Raw genomic sequence first — 23,338 nt, forward strand, 5'->3', positions numbered from 1 at the left:
GGTCTACAAGCGGCTTTTTCTTGGGCAAACATGCAGCTGGAGGCAAGAACAAAGCCTGCAGCACAAGGAAACTCAAAATCTTTGCAAGACCAGTCCTCTTGCTTCACAAGAGCTGCTCCAGCTGGAAGGGACCCAAAAGCACCAGGCTGTTCAGTATGAAATGCTCTGCAGAAGAGGCACTGATTTACTCAGGAAGGATTTACTCTGATGAAAGAGGACAATAATGGTTTGGTTTTATTAGAAGCTGTTCTCTTCCTCTCACTTAGCAATCTACTGTGAAATAGAGCAAAGACACTGTGTCCTTCTGAATTACATTAAATCTCCCCCATTCCTAACTTTCCTCAGGTGAGTAGGTGCTGGCTACAGGGGGGCAATGGGAATAAGAGAAACTGCTCCTGATCTATCACAGAGTAAATGAATGATGACTATGGCCAATGGAGCAGCGACAGCCCAGGCCCCAAGACTTGACAGTGAATCATTTAATGACAGGGTTATTGATCATGTCCACTCTGTGGAAATAGCCAGGAAGTAGGGAGCAATCTTCTGATGCCTAATTCCAATGGGTGCTGGCCTCTGTGTCACACAGCCCATCATCTCCACTGGGAGGTCATTCTGCTTCATTTTCTTAAATGAGCGATGGTTGCCAGAGATCTGGCTCTGCTTCATGCCTGACCAATACAGTCTCCAGCATTTTCCATGGCTTAAAGCTGTGGTGATGCCATTAATAAATCTGTGAGCAGGCATGGGAGCATTGGAGGAGAACACAGAGAGGATGGCAAGAGGTGGGGATGAGCTATCTGCTTGCACAGGACTGGTTATTCCTAACACACATTGTCATCCCTGAGCAGTATGAGATACCAAGTCCAACATAACAAAGCCCTTAATGACCACAGCAATTCAAATTGCCTGGGCTTTATGCTTGCATTTGTTTTTGTGGCTTGGCAGTTTTCCTTTGGTTTGCGGCTGCACACCCAGCTCCACTTACAGGCAGATTTCGAGGGCTACAGGGAAATGTCTCCTCCTCAGCTGAAGTCCCTCCCAGTGCAGAAACACAGCACTTTTAGAAGGTGTAGGGGGATCCCCAGTGCCCAGACACAGCTCCTTCTGGGCACTGACACTGGTGTCATTAGAAGGGCCATGAACAGCCAGTAGTGTGGGACAGGAGTGGTTCCCAGGTCCAAGGCATATATTTACCTTGAAACAAACAAAACAAAAAGAGGCCAAAACATGAAATTAAAGGCAAGGGACTGGTTTCTGAAATCACTATTTGGGTTTCTGTTCTTCACGGGAATAACTCAGATGTTTGTTTCAAGCTTCTTTTCCTTTCTAATTATTGATGGGAAAAGCCTACTGCATTCACTTGATCTTCAGCGTGTTCCTACTTGCAAAAGGAAAACTCCATGGATATATCCAGAAGACATCCACTGTTTTCTAAATGTCAGCAGCTGGCAGGGCAGCAGGCAGAAAAAAAACAGGCTGGAGAAGGGCTGAACTGTGAGCTCCTGCAGGGCACAAACCTTCAGTGTTGGGAGAGATGCAGTGGCACAAATTCCACCTCGTGTCCTTCAGAGCTGCTGCCAATGTGGGAAACTTGAACAGGACTTCTGTGAGATGAGCGTTACTTCTGAAACATCACATCCTTTACCGGCCTGAATCAAGATACTGTTCCTCTGTTAAGTCTGCATTCTCATTTGAATGATTAGGAGTGAAGCTTGGATATGTGTACCTTTCAAGTCCAGACACTGGGAGCTGGAAATTGTTGCATGTGAATGGTGAGAAATTGTAATGCAACTGCAAAAAGAAAGTCTCCAGGTTTTGGTTCCTGTGTCCTGAAAGAAGCAATTGAACAAGGGATGTGTTGGATTGCTGGGCCGTGTCTGTCCATGAAGCAGAAAGGAAGAGATGGGAGGGGAAGGACGGCAGCAGTTCAGAACAAGACCTGCTGCCTGCCCTTACCCACCAGCATCATCTGGGTGCAGGGAATGGGATGCTCCAGTGGAAAAGCACCAGCTGCTGCTGGGAGGCCTGCAGGTGGGATCCCACCCATCTTTCATTGGCTGAGCTCATCATGTCCCTCCTAACACATCCACCGGCCATCCTGATACTTTCCAGCCATGTCCTCACCTTTAAAATCTTCCCCAGCTATGCTGGCAGGGAAGTGTGAATCCCAGCAGGCTGATTGTAGAAGCAAGAATGTTTCTACAATTAAAAACCAACCAGGCAAACAAACAAACAGAAGAGTGTAAGCCAGAGCAGGTGCAAGTTGTTCATTGAATACTCAGTCCTCTTTCATGTCATGCCCCTAAGATCAGTTCACGCCTCCATATCTGTGCTGTTAATAGAGCATGAGACAATTCAGGCACTGAGCCATCCAGAGCATAATCCTGCCATTTGAAAGCACATAAAGGCACTTCATAGCAGCAAGTGTCAATAGTCACTCCCCTATTGATATAACATCCCTTCCCTCCTCCATAAACTCCATCTAGCAAAGAAAATAAACAAGGGTTATATGAAATCTAACCCCCAGCGTAGCCGTAAAAGATGCATCATCTAAAAATACATATTAAAAGAAAAAAAAAAAAAGTGGTGTTTCATCTACTAATTCACGCTCAGGTCCCTGCTCCTTATTTGAGAACAGTGTGCACAAAGCATGGGAGACCTGCCAGGGGATGCCAGTGGAAAGGAGCAGGAGGAAGGGGAAGAGGTGGATGGTAGAGGAGCCCTCAGACCATCGTCTGGTCGTGGTCCATGGGACACCCCTGCATCCTATGCAATGTTTACATCCCTGGGTCAATGGAGGTCACAATGGCAGAGCAGAAAGGGGGCATGAATGAGGGATGTGCTGCCAAAGGACTCTGGAAGTGAACCAAAACCCACCTTAAAGCTGACCCTGCACCTGGGGCTCCCTGCATCCAAGGCAGAGACCCAGTCAGTACTCCTGACTCTAGAGAAATGTTTGTCTTGAAGGGCAGGGAGCAATGGGCAGGGGAAGATCTGAAATCCCCCAAGTAGACATTGAGATTGAATTTAGACATCTACATCCAGAACATTCTCCACCATCCAGGCCAGATGTAGAGTCCTTAGATGAATTAAAACTCCCTCCCACCCACCATCTTAAGTTTCTGCAAGCATTTCAGTAGACCTTTCCCTTCTTAAGAGCTACCCAGGTGACCGAGCATCCCTGAGGGAATAGCACAAAATAAGTGTGAACTGTGGTAAAACTGGCAGAAGGAACCTTTGCCATCCTGATGGGGCACAAAGACACACTTCACTCGTGTGGTTGCAAACAGAAGATGTGAGGAGAGACCCTCAAGGGGCCAGAGATGAAGCCAAGCAGAGGTGACTTGGCTGTCCAGTTTTCCTATGGGTCAAATGAAAGATGATTTGCAATAAAAAAAAAGGAGCAAACCCTGATTGGTTAACGAACATCTCACAATTTACAGCAGCAAAATGCTGGGTGCCATCAAATGCAAGCCAAAGTTAAAGCTATGACTGCTTTAATAATCAATGACTGCAGAGTATTTAAAAAAACAGCTAAGCTTTCAGGGGCTTAAGACTTATTGCTCGCATTTTCTCAGCTTTCTTAAAGAAAAAAGGGGTGTTGTAGAAAATGGTCGAATTTATCATTTATAGCAAAATATTAATGTAGCAGCAGGAGACTTGATGTGGCCATCTATCTACAAGCATTCAGACTTCAAAGGAAGCATAAACACGAAATTAATGGTTTGTCTAGTGTAAAGGAAAAATAAATGCAAATGTAGCCTCATTAATACCAAGTGGGTGACTTCTTGGTTTATGGGGTTTGGATTGATTTTGTCAAAGGCCAATAGATTTATTAAAAATGTCTTTTAAATTTAGCATCCCTATACCCATTAGTTGAAAGAAATAAAATTCTCTGCAATTGCCACCACCTCTCCTCCTCCTCTACCCCCCCCGCCCCCCCTCCCTCCTTGGATGTTGTTTTACCTAAATAAAGTTCTTGCATTAGGACTCACTTTCATACTGAAATATGTCTCTTGTAGGAGCCGCTATAAACGTCAGCATTTTCCACAGCGTTGGTTTATGGGCAGAGTGAATTTTAATGGCATCGTAATCTCACTGCAATCAATTGTGGTACATGGGGCGGGGGGGGCTAAAAAAAACCTGAGGGAGTGTCCATTAACCAGAGCTCTGCATCACTCCTTGTGTTCCAGAGACTGCAAAGGATGCTTGGGGAATACTTCCTTCTCTTTTTTAATATCTATTCTCAAAACGTTTCTTCTTGGTTGTTTTCACCTCATCGTTCACAGCTCAAAGTGAGGTTCCTGCCTCTCCTTCTCTCCAGGGTGCATTCTCAGGGTGGGACATCCCATGCCCCATTCTCCCAGTGCAGGAGGTGATGATGGGCCTCTGCTGGATGTCACGCACACAGCAAGGGCAGCAAAATCATGGCCCGTGGGTTGGTTCGGTGCACCTGCTGCCCCAAAGAAAGAGGCTGAACTCTTCGCCCTCTTCTCCTTTTGTGTCTTTTGAACTGATGAAGCCAACAGGACTCTGCACAAGCTTTCCAACACTAAAGGCAAAGAAGCAACTCTGCTTATGGAGCAAAAGCCATAGGATCACCCTCCGAGCCAAACCTAGCAAACAGCAAGGCTTCCTGATGCAAAGCATAGAGTTTTCCTTGGGAAAATGAAGGAATATCTCCTTACAATTGCATATCACCTAATTTTTGTTGCTTCTTAACTGAAGATCACATTTTCCCCTCCAAAAGAGTTATCCTGGAAGACAATTAGTTGGTTCAACTTGGTCTGCTCAGGCCATTTTAAAGAAAGAACACAAAGTTATGCTTTCTGTACTTCCATGTCGGTACTGGCATAAATGGTTCGATGTCACAGGAGAGAAAGAAAGAAAGAGATAGAATGACCTGGGCCCTAAGGATATGCTTTGTCAAGTAAAAGACAAAATAAAGGAGACACAGATGACTAGGGAAAGGTGGAGGCAAATGATCTTTGACTATTTCCTTTGCTAACAATAGGGATGCTTCTTGAGATTAACTTAATTTAATGAACAGAAACAGCTACAGATGCATAAGGAGCATCCTTTCCCATGACTCGGTCCTTTTATGTCTGTAACTCGGATCTAATTGCTCAAGCAGACTGCAGAAGTTAGGAAGTTTGCTTTGAATCCTCACATTCATCGTGGAGAAAAACAGATCTTGATGTCTATGGTCCTTGGCATGACAAAACCACAAGAAATGAAGACATTGGATTTCCTAGGTACATATACCTGGACGGTAATGTAAGAACAAGACTACACCTTCTGCTCTAGTAGAGAATGCCACTTGGCTTTCTTGATACCACTATGTTTGTTCTTACTGCAGAATTTCCTTCCAACAGACCAAGAAACCCATGCTGCAAATGGGTGTTTTGCTTATCAGTTTTGGAAGATTTTCTTGAAGGAAGAGATCCTATATTCAGAGTATGGGTGGAGACCACCTGAGCCATGTTTGCCATTCGTAGACCTGGACCAGCTACATACTCTGAGTACACACGAAGCACATAGGCAGACCCATGCAAATATAGACACTGGGTAAGAAATGGGCCACTTCCCCACTAAAGCTACGAAATGAAAAAGGTGCATGTAAATGCATTTATTCTAAGCAAAATAACAACTTTCCAGCCCTGTGGACTTTCATCAGAAACCGAAATGTGTGCAGCACAGTGGAGTCCCTGGGTATCTGTAGCCTAACTGGTAAAAGCTCCCATGCCAAACACACTGAAATGCCTTTCACTCATTGGTGTGTGAATTCCTATTAGAAGTGACCCCATCTGCTGTCACTATCAATGCATAAATCTCTGGGCTGACAGCGATTAGCAGAAGACAAACGGTCAAAAAAAGGTAACACTCTCCTTGACCTAGAAATCATCAATTCAGGAAAGCATCTGAAAACACCCTGGAACCTGTCAGCAGAGCTGGGAGGGGGAACAAGTCTCCCGACTCATTTAAATGTTTTAGATGCAAACTGTTTGTCCTACTTGGACAGGTCAGAATGAAAACCAAACTAAGAACAGCAAAACCCGACACAAACGGTGGCTTCGCACCCAGCTGCTTTGTTTTCTCATAGCAGAAACAGAAAAATTAGAGTAAAAAAGCCCAGTTGGGTTTCTCATTTGCATCCACATCCAAATGCAAACCTTGAGTGGGGTGTTTTTTTTTAGCTGAATATCCCATGTCAGCCATAGCAGAAAGATTCCCCTGTCACCAGTAGCTCCCAGTGTGAAGCCCTTCCATGGAAGTCTTCCTAGTTGGCTTTTTCTGCACTACCAAAGATTTCAGCAATAGGGCAGGCTTTGGGAAGGGCCCACCCCTGTTAGCAGGGTGCGAGGGGTGCTGGTTTGCCTTGCAGCAGGGAGCAGCGAGTCTGACTGAGCACACGTGGGTGTCACCAGTCTTTTCTCAGGCTCTGCAAGCCAAATTTTGGCATGGCCGGAGTGTACCTCCCAACATGCATGGGGCTCCTGGTGCCTGAACACTCCCAGCTCACATTGCTAGCTTTGTTTGGCAAGCAGGAGGCAGAACATGGCTAGGACATGTGTGGTTCACCTCTGCTTCTCTATGCCACAGCAATGCCAGTTCATTGTGGGTGCTGCCCTGCTCAGCTCTGCTGGCTCCATTTGTGGCTCATTTGTAATGCTCCTGAGAAGTGCTGACGACCTCCCAGCTGTCAAAGGTGCCAGCTTAGCACCCAACTCAGTGGGGAAAAGAGGAGCTTGGGGCACATCCCCAAAAAGAAGGCCAGGAAACAAGAACAGATGAATAAATTTGGCTTCACCACCCCTTATAGATGCAAGAAAACTACCAAGAGCTAGCCAAGACTCCTCTCTACCTTGGGATGGACTCTACCATTTGCCCACAGGTTGCCCTGTGACCCCAGCTCAGCCTCTCTATGCCTTGGGCAGCCTTTTTATCAAGCAGTGAGCACAAGGAAGCTGCCCAAATGGCAGTCCTTAATGAAAGCTTTTGTCTGGTTGCCGAAAGAGCAGGGAAATACATCTGTCTGCTGCTTCTCCTCCTTTCCCTAAGTGCTTCAGGGCCATTCTGCATTGCCCACGCTGAGAGCAGACAAACAGAGGATTCAGCTGGTTTTGCCTTTCTCATTTCTTCTTTCTAATAGGACTAGGGGAAAAAAAAATACTGCTGTAAGTGTGTTTACATTACGTCTGCAACATCTATAATATTTTGGCATGTTTGCAAACAGAGGGAAAGCTCAATTATTTGGAGGAGAACCTTGTGAACTTTGTCTGCCCTATTGCTAGCAATTCCCTCTCTGGACACTTGGGTTCAAATCCAAAGCACCAGAGCAAAGCAGTTCTGCAGTGGGACAAATCAGCCCTCACTGCACAGGTGAGGCCACCACACTGAAGAAAAGAAGTAAGATCCAAAGTCAAAGGCCGTGTTTCTTATCCAGCTTTCAAAATCCAGAAAATAAATGGTATGTGCCTATGGAAAACGTTCTTGGGGTGTCCCATCTTGCTCCTTTCTCTTTATTCTTAAGAATTAAATAAGAAAGCATTCAGGCCGATTTTTAAACAAGCTGATATTAAAATGAACGTGTATATATATGTATGTATATATGTATTGTAAATTGCCATCTCCTAGCATATTTAAGCACAGCTTTTGTGCTCTGAAAAGCTCAGGGAGGGAAATTTATTTCTGCTGCCTCTTCAGTGATTCTCTGAGCAGAGCTATCTTCCAGCCTGAGGCTGCAGAGAGCTGGGTGTGAACTTGCTTTCTCCCCTATTGGGAGTTTCTTGAGTTGATAACATGCTCCATAGGGCAAGATGAGGACAGGAAGATGAAGTTTTTTCCTGGAGAGTGATGCTATTAATCTTTTTCTTCTCGTCTGTTTGGTGCAGTGAGCTTGGTCTTTCCTGTCTGTGGCTGGAAACGTGCCTGAAAATGAAGAACAAATATGAAAACAGAGCAGGCTATTTTAATTTTCAGCCACTCTCTTACCACACAATATATTTGTAGGGCAGTCAAATTGCCCTGCTGAATACCAACTAAATTATCCATAATCGTGTCAAAACATCAAGTCAGATTTTCTGATTACTGTATCACACTTGGTAATGTGTGTCATGCACTACTGCAAACTCAACCTGGTACAACCTTACCCATTGAGAGCCTGCAATCCCACAAGTGAGAATGGACTTTGCAACTCTTTTAATCCTATCTCCAACAAAGATATATTTAGAGCCTATAACAAGTTTATACACACACACACACACACACATATATATATATATATATATATGTTTCTGATGCTAATTCACCTTTAATGTCTTCTTCCAAAATGGTTAGATAGTATTGCCTTGCTGCAGCTGTCCCTTACCTGGTGGAGTCTTGCAAGGGGCCATGCTCCACTCGAGCCCAGTAAAATCACATCTCTTTCCTCAACAGCAAGTCTCAAATATACCCCGTAGCCTCCCAAGAGGCTGGGCATTCAATTAAACACATTTCAACCACAGATTGGGCAAATGAATTTGCAGTCTCACTGTGCTATGTCGCTACAGCCTTAACAGTTCCTTGCAATATCCCAGTATGTAAGATACAATTTCTCCTATCTACTCTAAAAGGCAACCTGTCCCTGCTCAGGTAGCCCTGGACCTTCTTCACTGATCCTAAAGGGACCATACACACATCGTGCTCCAGCCATGCAGCAAAGCAGGTCTTCATCCTGCATGTATCAACATGAGCCTTAGATAATAAATGAGGAAAAAGAAGAAGAGAGAAATCATCAGGGCTGTTAATTTGACACCGACTCTTTTGATCTCCTCTTTAGATCATAAGGAAAGGGTAAGTGTGCTTCCTTTTAATCTTCACTCCCGCACTTTAAAGGCCTCAATAATGTTCCCACCAACCAGATCATTTTCATTTGCAACTCTAATTAATCTGTGAATAAATATGCTTCGGAGAGGTGGATTGATTTAAATGAGAGCTGTCTTTTCACCTTTAATCTATAATGCTGCATTTCTCTCTCTTGAGAAAATAGCTCCTAGCTTGCACTCTCTCCCTTTCTCCCCAAGTTCATGCAAGGCTCTTTCTCCTCTTTTTTATTATTATAAAATAATGGCTCCAGCAGGTGAATAAAAGCTTAGGCAAGTTTGACAAAAATGGGAAGCTATTCACCCTTGCTACCTTTAATCTACTGCATTCTCCTCCTAATGAGTGTAAATTACCCTGGCTATTTCACAGAGTCTTTATATGGCATAATATCAGCCGGCAGGCCATTCTCAGAAGGGCGTTTTTATATGATTAGTATTAGTATTATCTTTAATCTTTTGTGGTGTGAAAGCTGAGGACAACACGAAGATCCACACAAAGCAAAGGAGAGCCTGGCAGGGCCCGCTTGGCTATGTGAAGGAATGGGTCCTCTGTAGGGAGGATTTGTTAGCAAAGTAGGTGGGTGGAAACCCACCAATAAATTTTAACCCCATTGCACGTGGAAAGCTTGGCTGAAGCCACATCAGTGCAGACAATAGGATCCTATGCCAATGACTGGTGGCTTCAGAAAGGGATGAGAAAGGAAGAGATACTAAGTCCCACAAACTCTCATATGTTCTTTTCTGCTTAGTGTAGTCAAGGTCTAGATGCAGATGTAACAATGCTGTTACCATCTGCTGCCCATCTCTCTTTTCAGTTAAGAGAACCAGGCTAACCTCTGACGTCAACAAAAATGCTTGTTCTCAGCTAATGCCATCCTGAGAGGCAGTGGGGGCATCGCCACCCATTGGAAGGCTGAGCATCATCATCACCTGTGGGGAGGATAGGCATCACCAATCATAGAGAAGCTGGGCATCAGCATCCACAACAAGACTGGTCATAACCACCTGTGGAAAATACCAGTATCACCACCACCCAGACATGTGGCACAGGATCAATGTCTAAAGGACCATCTTCTAAGCTCTTAGTACAGAAAGGCTGAAGAGGAAAGCTAAAGCAAGACGTCCACCCAAGGCCTCTGGTAAACAACAGATTGGAGGGAGAGCTAGGAAGAATTCTTGCAACTGGTTGGTACCACCAACATAATGTAGTAACTCTTGTTTACTAACAAGAAATCAAACTAGGAATACGTGCAAAGGAGCACTTGAGGAGTGAGTCTCTCATCTTCACTTGTGATTTGAAGGTGTTTAAGACATTTCTCCTGGGAGTGTTCAAGTCAAAGCAGAAGCAGCTGTGAATGACAGCTACAAGGGGATATATGGGATGTATTCAGGAAAAGTGGATGGTATCACGCCTTAGGGTTAAATAACCTGAAACACACATACTTAAGGTAAAACAAAGCCTGGAAATGTACCATGTGGGCAGGCACTGAGTTAGACCTGTGCTCATGAGGTAATAAGAAAGCAATGAACAGATCATCCACAAAAACTCACTTCAGCTGAAGGAGAAGTCTGCTCGCAGACTGGGAGAGCTGTCACTTTCAGCTCAGAAGCAGCAAATAGATATGGTGAGCCTTGAGTCACATCCCTCACCCACGTGCACTGATGTCACCCCACAGCATCAAGTGGTGTCACCACCCCCCTGCCTGCCACTCTGCCAGAGCTGGGCTGCATCACAAGGGAATTAGACAGAGGAGGGTTGGGTGAATGGAAGAACAGAGCTGACAAACTCCCCTTCCTCAATTTGGCCAGCAGTCTGAGAAGGAAGTCAACTTCACACATACACAAATAGAATAAATCAGTACAATCCTTCTGGAGCAGATAAGTCCTGGATTTCCTCTTGCTACAAGCTGTAGCCAGGCCATTTGCTAGCCCACGCTGTTGCTAAACCCCTTCTGTCATTTCTCTCATCTCAGGATGGTTCAAACCCCCCATTATCCTGTTAGAATTTGTGTCTTTATTATTTTTTTTTTCTAATTTGCCACTTGTGATTATTATTCTCCATTCTAAGAAGGCCTCATATTCAGGGATTCATTTGTTTCACTCTTATTATGCACACTGTATATGTTCAAGGTCGCTAGTTAGTCTATTATTCAAGCAGGCACTTTTTTTCCCTTTTTCTTATTCCCCCCCTCCCCAAAGAGGCTCAGTTCAAGGTCTCGCATTCTCTGCTTTCTCCCCTAAGTTTTTGCCATTTCTTTTCCTTATAAAAACATTTTCCCTTGCCTCACATTCTCCAGCAGCCTCCATTCAATTCAGTCCCTGCTAATATCTCTCCGCAAGAAGCCCAGGGCAGACCCCAAGTCAGCTGCTTCTGCTGTTTTAAAAGAACCAAAGAAAGCTTTTTATTTTCCTAGGCTCTCCAGCAATTTCTTGAGTTGCAAGCTGATATAAAAAGCGTTCTTAGAGGTGACCAGGAGATTTCCATATCATTTGCAACAGCACCAGCTAAATATCAAACTGCTGCATAGGACAAGGATGATAACCACCCCAGGAAATGAACACTTACAGTCCTATCCACTAGATGTGAATTTTAGCTGTGCTGCTGTTGTCTTGCTTGCAACGAGAGGTAAAACAGCAAGGGATTGACTAGCAGCTAGTGTTTCATTTTGGATGAACAATGGAAACAAGGCTTCAGCCCACTACAAGCCTACTTGGTGAGTGACAAGATCCTCAACAAACCCTCCTGTGCTATCTGTCATCTCTCATTATCCAGGTATATTTATGTACATTGTCCATGAAGGAAAAACTCCTCCTGGGAGAGCTCAAAGCAGGAGGACACCCACTCCTGAGCTTCAGCATGAGGTGCAGCTGTGATTTCATAACAGGCTTCAAGGCGCAGCCATAACCAAAAGGTAGAAATTCAGGCTCCTGAGATCAGTCACTCTGTGGGGTGCAGCAGTAAGACTGGGGAGGAGGTGCCTCTCCAGTACACAGCTGGGGCTCCTCACTGCTGGATTCACACACCACCAAGCCTGGGTGAGCATCACATCAATGCCATGACCGGCCTCAAAGAGCAGTTGCCAGGAACTCACACCCTGAGCAAAGCCTCAGGCAGCAGCACCACACCATGGGGCAGAGGCATGGGAAAGAGGCTCACAGACATCCTGTATCTTACGGATATACCCTAAGTTTCATTTCAGACTTATCTTTGCTTAGCAATCGTTAAACACATTTGCAACACGGAGATACACCAGCTAGTTGCATTTGATTTTCCACCAGGTCACTTTCCAAACATAGCTACTTACCTGAAGCAGTGGCAGCAGGAGATGAGGAGTTCTGTGCATTCCCATGTCTACACACAGCTCCATCCAATACGGCTGCTAGACCACACAGAGCATCCCAAGTTAGAAGGGCCCACCTGCCCTAACTTGCTGCCACCACAGGTAACAGCGCATGTTTCATTTTTCAATCTGCCCCTCCTCCTCCTCTTTTCAGCTTCAAGAAAAAAAATATATATATATATATATTTTATTGTTTGCCAGGCTCAGTCACAGCACAAGGACATGGGGAAAGACATTCTTTCAATTCTTTGGGCATTGTGACCAACTGAAATGGGAAACAAGACAAAGCCGGAGAAGAAAAGCTTATTATGGGCAGCCTAGTTGGAAGAAAATGAATCACCCAAACAGATAGATTTCAATGATCTCAAGCAAACTGCACTCTTTATTCTGTACACCCGCGTCTAATTGTTCAAGAAAATGTTCATCTGCTTCATAATGAGAGTCATAATGGAAGTTATGCGAAATAACTAAAAAAGTTTATTCAAGGGTCTGCTTCTGAAATACAGCTATAATGCACTTTCTTCTGGGGATTTAATAGAATTTCCTCTCATAGAAATTAGATGGATAACAAGTAATTTTTTTATTATTATTTTTTTAATATGAAAACTATGTCAGATAGAATCATAGAATTGCTCAAGTTGGAAAAGACCTTCAAGATCATCAGGTCCAACCACTACGTGACCATACTACCCTCACTAACAACCCTCAGCTAAATCATGTCCCTGAACACCACATCCAAACTGTTTTTAAACACATCCAGGGATGGTGACTCAACCACTTCCCTGGGGAGCCCATTGCAGTGCTTAACTACCCTTTCTGTGAAGGAGTTTTTCCTGATACCCTTTCTGTGAAGGAGTTTTTCCTGATAACCAGTCTAAACTTACCCTGGTGCAACTTGAGACCATTTCATAGAATCATCATGGAATCACAGAATGGCCTGAGTTGAAAAGGACCTCAATGCTCATCCAGTTCCAACCCCCTGCTACGTGCTGGGTCACCAACCAGCAGACCAGGCTGCCCAGAGCCACATCCAGCCTGGCTTTGGATGCCTCCAGGGATGGGGCATCCACAACTTCCTTGGGCAACCTGTTCCAAGGCTTCCCTGACATTAGATAGGACTTAGAATCAGGTTTATGGAGTGTGAAAGCAGGACAGTCAGATGTTGTTTTAAAAAACAAGGAACCAGAATGGGAAAATACAACAGCACAAGGCTCCCCAGCAACTGCCCGGGTCACATGTTGGGAGGAGAAAAGAAGTCCAGTTCACCTTTGGGACCTAAAACAAGCAGAGTCCTCCATTAAGATCCCTTCCCACGATACATCTAGAGGCCTCTTCTTTTAGTGGAAAGTAGTATAAGAAAAGATGATTTGCTTGATTTTCCTGGGCAGAAACAGCGAAAAGAAATTCAGACTGTGCAGTGTTTAATGCACAAGCCTGAGCAGACACCTTAAACAACATAAGCCCAAGAGAGATGTGGATGTCCCCTCCCTGAAAGCATTCGAGACCAGGCTGGATGGGGCTGCAAGCAGCCTGGGCTAGAGGGAGGTATCCCTGCCTGTAAAAGGGGGTTGGAGCTGGATGACCCTAAAGGCCCCTTTCAACCCAAACCATTCTGTGGGTTCTATGAAATAATCTAGTCTCTACAAGGAACAAAACAGAAACATTCATTGGGCTTCCTAGAAAATTTTTAAGACCTAAAGCAAAATGCTGAAAACAGCTAAAACTTCACTTTGAAAGCTTAGAGCACCAATGGGAGGCAACATCACGAGTGCATAGATTGGAGTTCACAGCCTGGTGAAAACCTCCTCCAGGCCCACTGATACATCACCTCCAGAGCTGAGGGTGCAGAAGGCAAAGCAGGCTCAGAGGAGCACCAATGAGTGCATCTCACGAAGCCCTTCAGCTTTTACACACAGTGGAATGCTTCTCAACTTTAACTTAAAATCAAGACTCTATCATTCTTAGGTAAACCCAAGTGAGTAGGAATATTACATCCAGCTGGACAGCAAGTGGTTAACAAGACATCGAGAAAACATTTTTTTTCCCCACTAAAAAAAAAAGACCTATACTTGTTTTCTTCACGAAGTACTCAGCGTGCTTCTGTACTCCTTGTCAAATGAAACCACAATGCAGCTTGCAGAGCGGAACATGTTGACATGAGCTTCGGCAGGATGGTGGGATGCTAGAGGACCAGCTGTTTGCTTGACATCAGCTCTGGTTCTTCATCCTTGAGATGGAGCGGAGAAGAGGCTCCATTAAATGCAGCAGGATCCTGAAGGATGTGACCAACTTAGAAAACCATGAGTCACCCAACCAAAGTTGGGCGGGGGGGATAAGTCATGTGGCTCAAGTTAGAAATGGCCTGAGAAAGCAGATGGGCAGGTGCAGCTTCTGTCCTAAAGAAGCTACAAACCTCCTTTCCTAGTTACCTTTTTTAATTATCATTTCATTTTAAAGGAAATAGAACGTTTTTACTCCATATCTACTCTCCCCATAGGATCCACTGGGCTGGTCTTAGTGCTGATGCCAGGGGCGGACAGGGGTAAAGACAGAGCATATGAAGCTGTACAAGAATGCAGAATTTAGGGGACTCTTTTATAGCCCAGGAAGAGCCAGGCAACCAGAAAGATCCAGCAGGCCCAAGAGATCCCACAGCAGGGCTTCTGAGGTCAACAGCATAGAGGACCCAGTGCAGCCCCAGGCAGTGGAGCAGGTTGCTCAGCTCCTCCAAGCCCTGTTTCAGCTTAGCGCCTTGGTAGCTCAGCAAGGACATCTGAGAGCTGCTTGCAGCTCTTGGTGGTAGGAGGCTGGTTCTTGCTGGAAGAGCACTTACAGGAACAGAAAGCAGCATTATACCTTTCATTTTATATACAGAAAGCATTGTATGTCAGGTTTTTTGTCTGAGAGCGCACCTCTGTTAGCTGTTTTCACATGCAAGCCTTTTGAAGAAGACAATAAAGTTTCTCAGAAAAGCTTCAGCTAGGAAGATAGTTGAAATGTACCTGGAGCTTAAGTTTAAAGTTATAATATTCAAGCTTTATGAAAGAGACGAGCTGAGGTTTCCCAGGGAGCTAATTGCTCAGCTTCCAGTGGCATTTCAAAGTAGATTTCAGGAAATAAACCCCTGTCTGTTGACATCATTTATAAGCAAGAAAAACAGAAGCACTCCTTCCATCGTCAGTGATGTAGCACCACTCAAAAAGGAGTCTTTGGTCTAATTAGAGACCTTTTGATCTTATTGCACTGACCAGCAGTCCTGAACAGTCTACCTCTGGAGCAGGAAGCCCTGAGAGCATTCTGCTCTGGTAGGACCATGCTGGAGGCAGGAAACCTGGAAGATAACTCCTAACTATGGGCATTCCATAGGGCAATTAAGGGGCTAACCAGTATCCTATGTCAGTGGAAATTTAAGCTTAAAAAAAGGTTTCAATCTCATTTTTATTTTACAGTTAGAGGAAAAAAAACAAACAAACAAGGAAGCATTTCCACAGCCACTTTGTCACAGCTTCAGTTTAAAAGCCATGCACACAAGGGTGGGTACTCATCTACTTTATACCTCCTTTTAATGTCAGGTAGGCAAAAGGAGATTATCACCCCATTTCCCAGGCTCTCCTCCATATAAAACTCTCTCTTACCTCTACCACCCAGTTCACAGAATAACTGCAAATGCACACAAGCAACTGATGGAGAAGGGTGCGAACAAGCTCAGTGACACTATTAGCACTTAAGCAATCTAGAAGTATTGTCTGGGCTTGAGGATGCTCTGCAAGCACATCTTGATGCTACAGTGGCATCAATGAGGGCTTGAAATTGCTATCAGGACCTTCAGGTGTTGAGGTCTTTCTACAAAATGAAGAAACAAGCCTAGAATTTGGGACAAGAAAGAGCTTTCTGTAATCTACAGGCACTTGATAAGAAAATTACTGAGCGAATCCACCATGCAATCATCATGAGAGCACTGGGAAGGAGCTGCTCATGGCAGTCACTAGAAAAGAGCAAGGAAAGTAAAGGTAAATACATATTGTTCTATTATGGCACCAGAATCTAAGAGCCTGTAGCCAGCTCTGTTCAGCTTAAGAAGGACTCCAAGAGCTCCTCTGAAATCACCCACCCACTTGAAATGCCATCTGCTTGAGGCTATGAAGGAGTATGAAGCAGCCCATACTCCATCTAACACCAAAGAGCACCCAGGGTGTTCATATAAACATGGCAGTATTACAGCAGCTTCCAAAGACCCAGGCCTGCTTTCCCCATGAGCAGATTTAATCTATATGTACAAAAAGTATAGCACAGCTCAAGTAATCTTTGCCACAGATCACTTATAGAATCATTTGAGCTGGAAGGGACCCCCAAAGGTCATTTAATGATAACCCCCATACAACAACAGGTATACCAACAGCTCTACCAGGTGTTCAGAGCCTCATCCAGCCTGACCTTGGGTATCTCAAGGGACAGGGCACCCACCAGCTCTCTGAGTAACCTATTTCAATGCCTCACCATTCTTGTCATAAGAAACTTCTTCCTTATATCCAGTCTAAACCCTGCCTCTTTTAGTCTGAAACCATTTCTCCTAGTCTTATTGCAACAGACCCTGATGAAAAGCTGGTTTCCTTCCTTCTAACAGCACCCCTCTAAACACTGACAGGCCATTCTCAGGTCTCCCCACAGCCTTCTCCCCTGCAGGCTGAACCACCCCTGTTCTCTCAGCCTGTCCTCAAAGGGAGATGAGGGAAAGGAGTAGAAGATCTGATGCTAGATTGCTAAAATGAAATCTATATAAAGAAATATCTGTTCATTACCTGCATAAGGAAATACCTCCCACTCAGAGCATACAGCAGAGAATCCCTTTCTCCACAAGGAAAGATCCAACCAGCACTTATGACACTCAACCCAAAGAGGGAAAGCCTTCCCAAGACCTTTTTTTAAGCTCATCAGGCCCCTGGTGAACTCCCTCCACCTGTGCCAAGCAGGACCAGCTGCACCCTGCACCCTTAATCAGCCCCTTTGCTCAGTTCAGCTCACACCCAATGCAAGACAAAGTTTTGTTTCCTCCTGGGATGGAAATCACATGTGTTTTCCAAGGGGTCTTGACAAGCAGATGTCAGAGCAATGACATTCATGCATGCATTTTAAGCCTGCAGCTCTTCTCGTTGTTGAGTGTAAGATAAAATGTCAGGCTGAGTCAGGACCTGGATCCCACATCACCACATGTCCTGGTGATCCCCATGGCCATGGCCATTCTGCTGCCTGTTCATGCACAGCTTTACATCTCTCATCCCGCAGGGGCCACACGGAGCCCCCCAAGGGTTTTGTTTCCCCCTTTCATTTCACTGTGGCTGGTGTAGGTATTCAGGGCCGGCTTTTCTGGAGGTGGCTCTCATTGTTCCTTCCCCCTCCTTCCCCGGCTGACCAAACGCATGGAAGGTCAGTTAGAAATGAAGCTGCTTTTATCTGCAATCTCCCACCAGCCCTAAGCTGGGTCCCCTTTTTCACACTGAGGCCCAACCAAGCATGAAGGAAAATAATTTTACCCAATCTCTCTGCTCTAATGCGCACCAACCCCCGCCCTCCTTTGCCACAACTCCTCACCAATCTAAAGGGGAAGGAATTAAAAAAAAATAAAGGGGGTTGGAGGGGGGGGGGGAGGAGAAGAAGGGAAAAAAAAAAGCCCTTTCCACAATGAAAGCGCAACTAGATAGAAATCTCAGCCAGGCACCACTCTAAACGTGACTGCAGCTTTCAGCTTGTCCTCGCTCCAATATCACCATCTCCACTGTTCAGCTTTCTGGTATACAAATATAATAATAAGAAATAGTAACCAGATGATTACTCGTGTTCAAAGTAATTGCAACAGGCAGAGGGAAGAGGACTGATTAATTTGCCTAGTGAATTATGCATTCTTTTCCTCGTCTCCTTTCCTCCCCCCCAGCTTCAAGCACACTTCTCCAAAGCTTTGTTATGTATATTCCTTGAATATTGTCACCTGTCCTCTCTTTCCTGCAAGAGAGCTGTTGTCAGTAGGTATCGGTAGAGGCTTGGTGGTTAATCCGCTATGAACACTCAGCTGAGGAGCTCGGCTGTGTTTGCTGCAGTCGGTGTATGAGCAAGGACAGAAAGCCCACCACGCCAACGCGGAGCACAGCGCGTGTAATTCCCTGCAGCACCAACCTCAGGATTTATGGAGCTAAGCAAACAAGCTTGCACAAGTGAAACAAAGACACTCAGGCACGACAAGCCAGCGGCTATTAATGTTTTAAAATCCTCAGTGGAAGAGCTGTTTTGCCTCTCAGCTCAGCGAGACACTTAAGTGCGTGCTTATGTTTAATGCTCACTGGAGCATCCCTGCGCTGAAGTTGCAGCTCACAAAGCTTGCTGCCTCAAGTGGTGTTTTCCTCAAAATATGGTACAAACAGGTGAGAAACAGCCCAGTGAATGGGTAAATCTCCCTTCTGTTGGTGGACATAGCTTTGAGTTTGATGGTTCTCCAGGCCAAGGTGCAGGGCACAGTCACCTTGGAGTTGAATTGTGGCACCAGAGAGTACGCCATCCATCTTCCTCCCATAGCACCATGGGTGATCTCCTACCTGCAGCTCATTCATCCACTCCCTGGGCATTGTTTAGGGCCCTGAACCTTCAAAGTGTTTAAACAAGTCATAAAATCATAGAATGGCTTGGGTTGGAAGGGACCTCAGTGAAAGTCCTCCCAATCACCAGACAGCTCTGCAGTCTTACCTAGTTTCCTTAGGGACTTTAAGAGTGGAAGAAGAATAAAAGGTGACACTTTATCCTTTTTGGCCCAAATAGTTGTTTCACAGAATGTAGATGCCCTTCAAAATAGTTATCTGAATCCCCTCCTAAGCATGGGCTATCTACTTCTGGGAGGGAAAAAGGTGCATTATAGGGTTTCTCGGAAGCAAGTTTGGCCTCTGCTCCTGGGTAACAGTGATAGGATGAGTGTTGATGGTCTCAAGTTGTGCCAGGGGAGGGTCAGGTTGGATATTAGGAACACTTTCTTCTCAGAAAGAGCAGTGAGGCACTGACACAGGTTGCCCAGGGAGTGGTGGAGTCACCATCCCTGGAGGTGTCTGAGAACCATAGAGATGTGGCACCGAGGGATGTGGTCAGTAGGCGTGAAGGTGATAGGTTGATGTTTGGTCTAGATGATCTTAGGGGTCTCTTCCAACCTTAAGATACTATGATTCCATGACCTAGGCGATCGTGCCAAGTCATTAGATCTGCTCCTAGACACCTCAATGAACAGGTATACATTATATACAGCAGCACCAGCCCTTAGATCCCCTGGAAAACCACCTTCTGCAGCCCAACCACTGCGGATCCCATACAGGGGACCTTTGCTCAGCCTACAGGGCAACTTTCAGTAGTAAAATCTGGTAGTGTGGCCCAGCATTAATGCAAAGAGCTACTTGCAGAAGTGTGTGACAGACTGCATAACCCAGTAACCCACTCACTGGCACTGTGGGGATAATTTGGAGTTGTCCTTGCTCCTCCCTAGGAAGAGATGAAGGGAAAAAGTGAGTAAACAGAGAAAGGCACAAGCAGCCCCACTCCCCTCCCAGATCTCCCTAAGGAGATTTTAGAAGAGATCACCTGCTAAGGAGAGGATGGATAGAAATTTTCAGGGTCTAAAAGCTGATTAAAAGCTCAGATAAGGTCAGATTTTCAAAGACTGTTGAAAAGCTGCTTTGGAAAAGCCCACTGCTTTCCCCTGCTTCTCTGGGCTCTACCAGCCCTTTCAAAAAGCCTTCCCTGGGCTTCTGAAGGTGAAAGGAGCCGAAGTGCCGGTGCTGGAGGGAGGCCAGATGCAACGATAGATGCCTGGAGGATTTGTTGCCGGTGTGTTGTGCCACAGTGCAGGTCCCTATGCTGCAGCCCAGACAATGGGCATTGAGATCTCTGCACCCCTTGGGACACAGCTAACCCTGTGTTGCCATCAGGTGCACGCAGAGCCGGCAGCCCTGCGGCAGGAGGAGAGCTGCGAGGCGATTAGAATATTCCAGGGGGAACTTTTTTGCTTCAAATGAAAATAAACGCAACTGAAGGATTACAAAACCCAAACATGGAACATTACACGAAGCCATAATTGCCTCCTATTATTTCCCGGCTCTCACCAAAACAGCTATTTAGACAAACAAAAGAGCAAAGAAAGGCAGAGACCAGTGCTGAAAGTTGTTTTATCTCTGCTAATCCCTGCTGCTTTGATAAGTCTGTAATAGGATCATTTGGCATCTCCAAAGTGCTGTGCCTGAGGAAATTCCTCTTTGCAGGCAGGTTTTGCCCAGGTGTCCTCTTCCAGAGATGGAACGATACGGGGATGGCTCAGCTCTGGGCACGCAGCACTCTGAAGATGATTGCCCTCTATTTTGCGTGCACGGAGCTGAGGGATCTTATTCTCCTTCAGCTTAGATTGCTCCCAAATGTTGTTTTATTATTGTTTTATTAGTTTCTCTTTTATGTTCTTGGCAATTCAACTCATTTGAATGCTCTTTTTATCAACTTTGGATGCCTTTATTCACATTTAAAGGAGTTTATTCCACCAGTGCTGTCATTCCCCTTACTTGGGCAGTGTTAGGAGTTACTGCCCGGACTAACAGCTGAGCCAGAGCTGGGCTATCCCATCCTCAAATGCTGGAAACAGTTGGACTTTGTGCTGTTTGTGTGTTGGCAGGAGAACCGTAGAATCACAGAATCTTAAGGTTGGAAAAGACCTCTAAGATCAATAAGTCCAACCATCAAACCATCCCACCCACTGGCCATGGCCCTCCACAGCTCTGAAACACCTCCAGCAAGCTCTGCTGAGCACAGCAGTTTGGTAGCTGTATCAGCCACAATGTCCTCTTCCCCTTTTCCCTCTCCACATTGTCTAGTTTCAAATTCAAGACACTCACATGTTCCACTCTTAATATACCCTCAAAAGCATGGAGACTATTTCCCACGTCCTTCCCTCTGCAAAGTTAACTGCAACATCAACCCAGCTGTAAAGACATCAAAGTGGTGAAAGCAATCTCATAAACAGGACCCACATTGATGATGATTGGTCTCCAGTTCGTGCTCCATACCCATCTCTTCTAATCTATTCCATGTTATTTTTGAGCATTTTCCCTCAGAATTAGTTTGTAAATACACAGTGCTGGAAATCCACCTTTGACTGAATTTTATCCATGCAGCCCAATTTTGTTGCTGTTGTTGCCTGGTACTTTTCTTCTAGAAGAAAAGCATGACCTGCCTACACAAAGTTGCCATAGATGGATACCCAGAGTTGATATGGTGAAACGTGGGGAGTTTGGGGGTTTTTTGAATGTTGGATTTAAGATCAATTTATTGCCATTATTTGCCATATCAAAGTTTATGAGCTGCGCACAGAAACTTAATTGCATCAGATTTTCCTGTCAGGAGCTATGCTTTTCTGTCAGATTTTATCTCACAACAAAGAATGGTTCATGCACTGCTGCTGGCACATAAGAATTCATGAGCAGCTGTCGGGGAATAACATTTTCTCCATAAGCTGCTGGGCTTTTTACCTGCACAGAGTTGTTCTACCACCAGCGATGGGTGGAAAACAGCTGGAAACAACCCTCCAGCAGCTCTGTTGTGCCAACTTAGCGTTGTATTGCAGTCCTACACCATGTTAGACAGACTCCACAAACAGGAGGTGAAAAGAAGCTCCTCGCTGCCATAGATACCACCAGTTCTCCACCAATGGTGGCACCATTTCTGCACATTACCCATTGCACTGCCTTGTACATGGACAAGGCAACCTCCTGCCCTCCCCATGCTCCTGTGTACACAAGCAGCTGCTGCAATAAGGCATCAATATTTATGCAGTAGAGGTAAAATAAAGCAAATAAGACATGCAAAATGCTATGAGTGATGGGAGCTGTGCAGGAGATGTGTTGAGCTGGGAAGGGGTAACCAGCAAAACAAGTGTTATGTGAGCACACACCGTGACTGCACGCAGAAAAAAGCTACTTTGAGGGCAGATGTTTTGTTCAATCACTACAGGGTTTCCTTGGTAGTGTAAATAGCAGTAGGATGAGTGGGGTGAGCCTCAGCCCATAGGGAAAGGAAGCTGCAGCTGGAGTAACTCCATGATTCATTATAGCTCCATCAGTTCCTAAGAGTAGGAGGTGCAAAGTCTTGGTGCTGGGCACTGCACAAAGCAGGTTGCAAACAGCACAACCTGCCCTAAGGATCTTGTGGCCCCATCTCCAGGGGCTGGAGAAGACCACTCCAAGGCTCTGCTTTGTATTTATGAGGAGCAGCAGGGCGTATTCCCTACGGGTGTCCCAGAAGATATATATACTGGTGACTGTTCCTATTCATAGCAATAATATGAAGTGAAATGAAATATCAGCGACCCATCTGATTCAGCCTATCTCTATTTCAGATCTGTATTTTGTAAAGAATATTGAAAGCATAATACGGAGCCTTCAGTAACCTGCTCTGCTTTATTACACAATCCACACAAGTTTTCCATTTTTTATTGAATTGGTCACTCAGTCATACTAAACACGGCAGAAAAAGAACAGGAAATAAAATGAACCAATAAATAAAAGCAGGGCTTCTAAAGCTCTTCGTACTGAAAAGAAAGCCGGAGTGTTCTTCAGAGTTTATCCAGGAGTAAACCACCTTAGTTAGAATAAAATTGTGCAGTGGAACAGAAAATAAGATGTTACTGCAAATGAAATGTATTCTTCAGTGGCAAAAATTAAAGATGTCTTGGGAGATAGGATTGGCCTGTGCCCATCTCACCCAGCCCTTCCCTGGGAATGATGACAAGATAGAAATGCATGGCTGGCTAAACCCACCCATCGAGGGGTCAGGCAGGGCTGCATGGTCCCTTTGCTGCTAGCCCGTCTCTGCTCACCCCAGAGCTTTTTAGTATGTTGCAAAAGTGAAGATGTTTACTTTGCCGTGACATCTTATTTTCTGTTCTGCTGCACAGTGTTATTTTAACTAGAGCAGCCTGCTCTCAGATAAACCCAGAGGAACTTAATACCTGCAGAAAATCCTGCATTCAAATGTGCCTGGGTGTATGCATACTGGGGAGACAAGAGAATGCTGTGACTTCTATGGTTCCTTGTGATGTTGCCCCGCTTAGGTCTCCCCTGTGTA

General features: G+C 45.2%; 1 long non-coding RNA gene across 1 annotated transcript; it reads right to left on the minus strand.

Annotated features, from left to right (window-relative positions):
• Nucleotides 1–6,943: 6,943 nt before the first annotated feature.
• Nucleotides 6,944–17,086, minus strand: LOC140256375 (uncharacterized). The gene is made up of 3 exons (XR_011904693.1): nucleotides 17,005–17,086; nucleotides 12,170–12,359; nucleotides 6,944–7,932 (listed from the first exon to the last, which is right to left on the minus strand). It is a non-coding gene; the product is annotated as an uncharacterized lncRNA (long non-coding RNA).
• Nucleotides 17,087–23,338: the final 6,252 nt, after the last annotated feature.

Source organism: Excalfactoria chinensis, chromosome 9 (assembly GCF_039878825.1).
Source record: "Excalfactoria chinensis isolate bCotChi1 chromosome 9, bCotChi1.hap2, whole genome shotgun sequence".
Classification (NCBI taxonomy): Eukaryota; Metazoa; Chordata; class Aves; order Galliformes; family Phasianidae; genus Excalfactoria; species Excalfactoria chinensis.